At 47.6% G+C, this 7,609-nt stretch overlaps 1 protein-coding gene and 1 long non-coding RNA gene across 12 annotated transcripts in view; one reads left to right on the forward strand and one right to left on the reverse strand.

Moving 5' to 3' along the window:
• The window catches only part of HMOX2 (heme oxygenase 2), a 31,623-nt gene extending 24,833 nt beyond the window's left edge, over positions 1-6,790 (reverse strand). For 5 of the 11 annotated variants that reach the window (XM_072751440.1, XM_072751432.1, XM_072751435.1 and 2 more), the window contains exon 1: positions 6,239-6,343. The gene's annotated coding sequence lies outside the window, so the exon portion shown is untranslated. Of the gene's footprint in view, positions 1-6,238; positions 6,369-6,606 lie in introns of those variants that run through there. The other 6 variants (XM_072751442.1, XM_026003024.2, XM_072751429.1 and 3 more) reach the window with 6 other exon arrangements.
• On the forward strand, positions 6,522-7,319 carry LOC140598100 (uncharacterized). Its single transcript, XR_012000229.1, has 2 exons — positions 6,522-6,658; positions 7,107-7,319. It is a non-coding gene; the product is annotated as an uncharacterized lncRNA (long non-coding RNA).
• The last annotated feature ends 290 nt before the right edge of the window (positions 7,320-7,609 follow it).

Consider the following 7,609-nt stretch of genomic DNA (forward strand, 5'->3'; position numbering starts at 1 on the left):
AGTTGTTTTTTAAGATTTTATTTTTTTATTCATGAGACACACACACACAGAGCGAGAGAGAGAGAGAGAGAGAGAGAGAGACAGGCAGAGGGAGAAGCAGGCTCTCCGCAAGGAGCCGGATGTGGGGACTCGATTCAGGATCCCGGGATCACGCCCTGAGCTGAAGGCAGACACTCAACCGTTCAGCCATCCAGGTGTCCCAACCGGAACAGTTTTGATTCAAATCAAATATCCTATCCCATCAATTCCTTTAGTACACCTATATGCTCACAGACTATGTGCCCCAGTGTTTGGCATAAAATATATGACCATCATAGCAACTGTCGAGGAAGGCCAAGCAATTAGGTTAGCTAATAGCGTGATGGCAGATTGTTTAAATCATCCTAGAGCCTTCCCACAGCCCTCAGGTAATTGCAGTACTGAATGCAAAACAAAACAGTGAAACTTGAGTCTTCTGAAACTAAGGGAGCTCATCAGAAAAAAGACAAGAGGCTGGGAGTATGTAGAAAAAGGCAGGCAAGGTGCAAGATACCTGTCTCTGTTATTCCATTCTTCTCCAAACCCCTTTTAAAGTTACTGAGAACTCTGACAATAATTAGGCCTATGATACTCCTGGGAAAAAAACAAATCTACTCATGTGACAAAAAATAATTTTTTCTCCTAAGCAGAGAGAAGAGACCATCTACTTGCTCAACCTCTGGTGTATAAGCTGACAGCAGCCATTGACATGCAACAATTACCCCTTTCTTTCCCCCTCAGCTGTCCACTTCCTCATATATCCTACTCACTCACTTCTCTACCCTCTTGCCAGTCCACTCCCACTTCGATCCAGCCTGTGCTGTAGACAGGGGGCCCTAAACAAGAATCGCAGGGGAAACTTTAAAACCATAGATTCCCTGGCCCAATCCCAAACTTATCCAAATAGAAAGGTTTGAAAACCCCTCAGATCTATAAAACAGCTTGAAGGCACTAAAGGTATTGTAAGGTGCTAACCTTAACCTCATTAAGTATTAACCCCATTTTTCAGACAAAGAAACTGCAGCTCAAAGGGAATATATGTTTTCCTCACGGTCAAAAATATACCATCAAAACTTCCTTTTTTGGGAGAAAAAAAACCTTTATTTTTCAGTCTAATATAAATGAGTACGTATTTGAATACATACACGAACATGTAAAACAAAACTGTCTAATAGCTCTGGGTAAAAAAAAAAAAATGGTTACAAACTGACTAGTCAGCTTAATCTTGTACTTAATTCAGTAACCTTTTTATAAAGTAAACTTTATACCCAACATGAGCCTGGAACTATGACCGCCCAAGATCAAGAGCTGCATGTTCTACCAACTGAGCCTGTCAGAAGCTCCAACAATTCAACCACTCTGAAGCACAAAGTCAGTCTATCTGCAGACTTTCACTGAGTGAGATATTCAAGCACACACTTAAAGAATCCTCCATAACATCCCATCATTGAACGTAAGAATACACGCACTCTGATGTAATTCCTATTCCATAAATGGAAGTCGGTCCATGGATTACTACTACGGTTTTTGCTTAAAGAAATCTATCACAGGGACACCTGGGTGGCTCAGTGGTTGAGCATCTGCCTTTGGCTCAGGTCAATGATCCTGGAGTCCCGGGATTGAGTCCCACATCGGGCTCCCTGCATGGAGCCTGCTCCTCCCTCTGCCTGTGTCTCTGCCTCTCTCTCTGTGTCTCTTATGAATAAATAAATAAAATCTTAAAAAAAAAAAAAAAGCAAGCAAGAAAGAAATCTATCACAAAGAAAAATGTATGTTTGCTAAAAGCCTTTGAAAATTACACCAAATAGAAAAAAAAAACCTGTTCACTAATAAGAGCCTTATGAATTTAATTGCTGTTTTGAAATGCCTAGTTAAGAGTTCAGAATACTGCCTTGTGAGGTCTGAATACAGATGTGTAGACATGACAACCCAAAAGGAATTCCTGGCTCTATTTCAGTCTGCCATGATTGCAATTTAGATGTGGTTCTTTGATGGGCTGTTTGTAAATGGATTCCTTTCACAATAGCTATACACCTTTAAATTATCTGTAGTGAGCTCCAATAACCAATGTTACTTTCTTTTTTTTTTTTTTAAGATTTGTTTATTTATTCATGAGAGAGAGAGAGAGAGGCAGAGACACAGACAGAGGGAGAAGCAGGCTCCATACAGGGAGCCCGATGCGGAACTTGATCCCAGGACCCGAGGATCGCGCCCTGGGCCAAAGGCAGGCGCTAAACCGCTGAGCCACCCAGGGATCCCCAACCAATGTTACTCTTAAAAGACAATGGTCATTCAGAAAAGATTTCTTGCAACATGTATAAATGTAACTGCACATTCATAAATATATGCAATGTTCCTAGATCAGGCCATCAGTTATGAGCTGCTGTACTTCAGTATTTTGTGTCAAATTTATTAGAAATTTAAAAATGAGGGGCGCCTGGGTGGCTCAGTTAGGCATCTGCCTTCGGCTCAGGTCATGATCCTAGGGTCCTGGGATCAAGCCCCACATCGGGATCTCTGCTCCGCAGAATGCCTGCTTCTCCCTCTCCTTCTGCCTATTTGTGCTAGTGCCCTTTGTCAAATAAAATCGTTTAAGTTAAAAAAAATTAAAAACGAAATTTCTGGGGTGCCTTGGTAGCTCAGACGGTAGTGTGTCTGGTTCAAGTCATGATCTCCAGGTCCTGGGATGGAGCCCCATGTCAGGCTTCTGGCTCCCCAGCAGGGAGTCTGCTTCTGCTTCTCCCTCTGCCTTTCCCACTGCTTGTGCTCTCTCAAATTAATAAAAGAATCTTTTTTTTAATGAATAAAAAAATCTTAAAAAATTAAAAATAAAAATGAAATTTCTGAGGGACTCCGCTGTCTTCATTAGTTGGCTTTAAAATGTATAATACAGGGGATCCCTGGGTGGCGCAGCGGTTTAGCGCCTGCCTTTGGCCCAGGGCACGATCCTGGAGACCCGGGATCGAATCCCACATCGGGCTCCCGGTGCATGGAGCCTGCGTCTGTCTCTGCCTCTCTCTCTCTCTCTCTCTCTCTCTCATGAATAAATAAATAAAATCTTTAAAAATAAAAATAAAAAAAAATGTATAATACAGGGGATCCCTGGGTGGCTCAGTGGTTTAGCGCCTGCCTTCAGCCCAGGGCGTGATCCTGGAGGCGCGGGATCGAGTCCCACGTCAGGCTCCCTGCGTGGAGCCTGCTTCTCCCTCTGCCTGTCTATCTCTCTGTCTCTAATAAATAAATAAAATCTTAAAAAAAAAAAAAATGTGTAATACAGGAAGGCCCAGGGGGGCTCAGCAGTTTTGCGCCACCTTCAGCCCAGGGCCTGATCTTGGAGACCCGGGATGGAGTCCCACGTCCGGCTCCCTGCATGGAGCCTGCTTCTCCCTCTGCCTGTGTCTCTGCCTCTCTCTCTGTGTCTCTCATTAATAAATAAATAAAATATTTTTTTTTAAATATGTAATACAATGGGAAATAACATATTATGGTAAATAAAGAGAGTCAATGTAGAGAAGTAAACCATACAGTGAACATTACAGAGCACCTGAGTGGTCCCCAGAGTGAAATCTCTTCCAGTATTAAAAAAAAAAAAAAAAAAAGACATTCTTATAAGCAGTTACAGTAACTGTTCCAAGATTCCCCTCCCTTATAGTTTTCTCTCTGCCCCTCCCTTCCTCCCCAAAATTAATCAGTAATGGTACTGCTTCTCAGTACTGCAAAAATATCCTGAGAAATCATTCAAACAACAAAATTTAAATATAGTACGTAAGCCAAAACACTGGTGAGAGTGTGGGATTTAGAGGGGCCTTGGAAACACTCCTTAGTAACCCCATCTAACTGGGAGTGTGATGTCAACACACAGTGAAATGACAACATTTCATCCTGTTTTTGCACAAACCGAATTAGATAATCAATTTAGTTAAAAAGCACATAACTCACTCTGTTGAACACAAAAGATGTAATCCAGAGCTTTTAATTCTCTCACTGATTACTATAAGAAAACAAGATTGCTCTAAATATTTATTTATAACTTTTTAGTTAATTATGGCCAATAACATACCAGGAGGTAATTTACAGTTCAAATTTTTCATCTCTTTTGTCTCCATGGCGTTAAGCTGAATTCTCAACTTTACAATAAATACACAATTCCAATTTTCTTTTTCCTTTTTTTTTTTTTCCTTTTTTTTTTTAAGATTTTATTTGAGAGAGGGAGCCACGGAGCATGAATAGGGGGAGGGGCCGAGAAAGAATCAGAGCCCCAACTGAGCAGGAAGCCTGAAGTGAGGCTGGATCCCCAGGATCCGGGTATCATGACCTGAAGTAAAGGCAGACACTTAATCGAATGTCTCACCCAGGTACCCCACAATTCCAATTTTCAAAAATATCTCTCTCCTGAAGAAGTGATATTATAGTTTTGGTGCAATACTGATGCAGAGCTCAACTGTCTTATCAAGAGAATCACCTATTAAAAGGAAACCAGGGCAGCCTGGGTGGCTCAGTGGTTTAGCGCTTGCCTTTGGCCCAGGGCGTGATTCTGGGGTCCTGGTATCGAGTCCCACATTGGGCTCCCTGCAGGGAGTCTGCTTCTCCCTCTGCCAGTGTCTACCTCTCTCTCTCTGTCTCCCATGAATGAATAAATTAATAAAATCTTAGAAACAAATTAAAAGGAAGGAAACAAACAAAAAAATCAAGGTAGCTCAAAGGCCCCAGCTGTCCAATTTTGCATTTCAACACTCGATAAGGGGTAACCTAAAGGCAATAAATACTTTCTGTAACTCATTTTCACGTTTGGTATTGTCATTTCTAGAGTAGGGATCCCAGGGAAGAGAGTTTAAATGACATAATCCATTTTCAATCTCTACGACATTGTTTGGGAAAGATCACAGATCTGCAGGCAGACGACCAGGATCAAGGCCATCTGTGGCCTTGGGGATCCCTGGGTGGCTCAGCAGTTTGGCGCCTGCCTTTGGCCGAGGGTGTGATCCTGGAGTCCTGGTTTAGAGTCCCACATCGGGCTCCCTGCGTGGGGCCTGCTTCTCCCTCTGCCTGTGTCTCTGCCTCTCTCTCTCTCTCTCTTTCTCTGTGTCTCTCATGAATAAATAAATAAAATCTTTAAAAAAAAAAAAAAAAAAGACCATCTGTGGCCTCTTCCCAGTTGTGGGATGCAGGTGAAGTCATTTCACCCAAGCCTCATCATTAATTCCATTTTTTTTTAAAGATTTTATTTATTTATGCATGAGAGACAGAGAGAGAGAGGCAGAGACACAAGCAGAGATACAAGCAGGCTCCATGCAGGGAGCCTGACGTGGGACTCGATCCCGAGACCCCAGGTCACGCCTGGAACTTAAGGCAGACACACTGAGCCCCCCCCCCCCCCCCCCACCCAGGGCGGCCCTAATTCCATTTTCTAAGTGAAAAACCGATCACCTCGCCGGATTCTGGCGGGGGCTGACAGCGGAACTGCACAGCGCTACACGGTGTGTGTTTGTTGTGTTTGTTTTCCCAATCCCACACCATCTGGTCAGGCTCAAGGCCATGAACATGAACTGCCACAGGCCACAACAAGCGGTTCGTCAGAATCCACTTCACAGCACGACACAGGCAGGCCTTGTACAAGGCCGTCCTGGCAACCCCTGGCAATTAATACACTACGGCAGCGGGCCGACGAAGTGACTGGTGAAGTCCCCGCCCGGACCAACCGTCCGTCCCTCCTTCCCGGCGGCGGCGGGTCACTCGTGAAGTCACCACAGTGACTCAAAACGCCCTTCCTACTGAGGTGAGTCAGGAGGAAGCGCGGAGCCCGCAGCCGCCACCACGCGGGGCTCGGACCCCCGGGCGCCCGGGACAGGCCGGGGTCCCCGCGGGGGTCGGAGGCCGCAGCCCCCGCGGGGCACGCCGAGTCGGCACGCGACGCCCCCGGGGTCACCCAGCCCAGCGCACTCGTGACGCCGCGAGGGGCCGGGCCCAACGGAGCCCAAGGCGGACGGGCCGCTCGGGCCTCACCCGCCCGCCCCGGCGGCCGGGAGCGAGCAGGGAGCCTCAGCGCGGCGCCCTCCCCGCTCACCCCGTTTCCGGCCGCCCCCCGTCCCGGCCCGCCGGCTCTCCCTCAGGCCGGCGCCCGGGTCGCAGCGTCCCGCCGCCGCCCGCCCGGCTCAGCTCCGGGCCGTCCGGACGCGCCGCGGAGCCCGGAGGAGCGCCTGGGAGGGCGCAGACCACTCACCGGCCTCGGATCCGCTCGGCCGGCCGTCAGTCACCGCGTCCGCGCGTCCGTCAGCGACTCCGCAAAGCGCCGCGGCCGCCGCAGCCCTGCGGGCGGCGCGGGGGCGGCCCGACGTGCGCACGCAGAGGGGGCGGGTCCTGTGGAGGACACGCCCCTGCGGCGGCCCCGCCGTGTCTCCCGGGGGGTCGCGGGGTCGCGGGGTGGCTGGGGGAGTCGGGGTGCCCCCGAGCCCGCGCGCTAATGAGAGAGAGGGTTAGTTAATGAGGGCGCCTCCGGGCTCCGCGCTCTCCGCGCCCCGTGTCCCCGCCTGTGCAGGCTGCACTTGCCCTCTCGGTTCCAGCTGCCTTGCCTACCTGTTCCTTCCCTACCTGTCCGGCGGGCTGCAGAGCGAATGACCGGTACTGTCCCGTGCTGACAAAGGTGTGCGGAATGTGCGCTGTTCCTGGGATTTCCCGGAAACCTGGGGACACGTTAGCGAGATCTGTTCGAATTTAGAAGGGGCCTATCTCTTTGTTCAAACAATGTCCTTCCTCGGTAGCTCTCGGAGAGAGCAATGCGTGCAAGAACCCCAAGAGGCAAGAGCGAGGAAGGTCATTGCAACACGGGAGGGGATGCGCGCGTCATCTGGGTGAACATCTTGAAACGACCTAAACGTCCATTAAAGGGGGATATGGGGTGGGTGTTGATGGGGGTACCTCTATGCAACGAGGTTGTGCCTGCGTTAAAAAAAGGAAGGGCAGACATGAGCTTAGGGAGGATGTTATTAAGCAGAAGGATAGGATGTAGGATATAGAAAGCAGGATGTTGGAAAAATGCAAAAATACATTTGACAGTGTGCAAGTTTGACTTAAAAAATATTGAACTCTAGGGGTGCCTGGATGGCTCAGTCAGTTCAGCGTCTGCCTTCGGCCCAGGTCATGATCCCAGAGTCCTGGAATGGAGCCCCACATTGGGCTCCCTGCTCAGCGGGAAGTCTGCTTCTCCCTCTCCCTCTGCCCCTGCTCATGTGCACACTCTCTCTCTCACTCTGAGTGAATAAATACTCACTCTGAGTAAATAAAATCTTAAAAAAATTTTTGAATTCTAATGTGTATGTGAAGTGTTTCAGGGTGAGGGGCAGGGCGGTCTGTAATTTACTTGAAACATATCAAGAGATAAGATAGTTGATGGATAATAAGTGTCTGATAAATAAAGCAAAATGTTAAAAATTGGAGAAGCTAGGTGGTAAGTGTATGTGTGGGTGTTCCTGATATAGTTCTTTCAACTTTTCCATATGTCTACAGATTTTTTAGGATAAAAATTGGGGGAAATATATTCAATATGATCTCTTTTCTTTTTTTAAAGACTTCATTTATTCATGAGAGACGGAGG

This window comes from Vulpes vulpes, chromosome 3 (genome assembly GCF_048418805.1).
Source record: "Vulpes vulpes isolate BD-2025 chromosome 3, VulVul3, whole genome shotgun sequence".
Taxonomy (NCBI): domain Eukaryota; kingdom Metazoa; phylum Chordata; class Mammalia; order Carnivora; family Canidae; genus Vulpes; species Vulpes vulpes.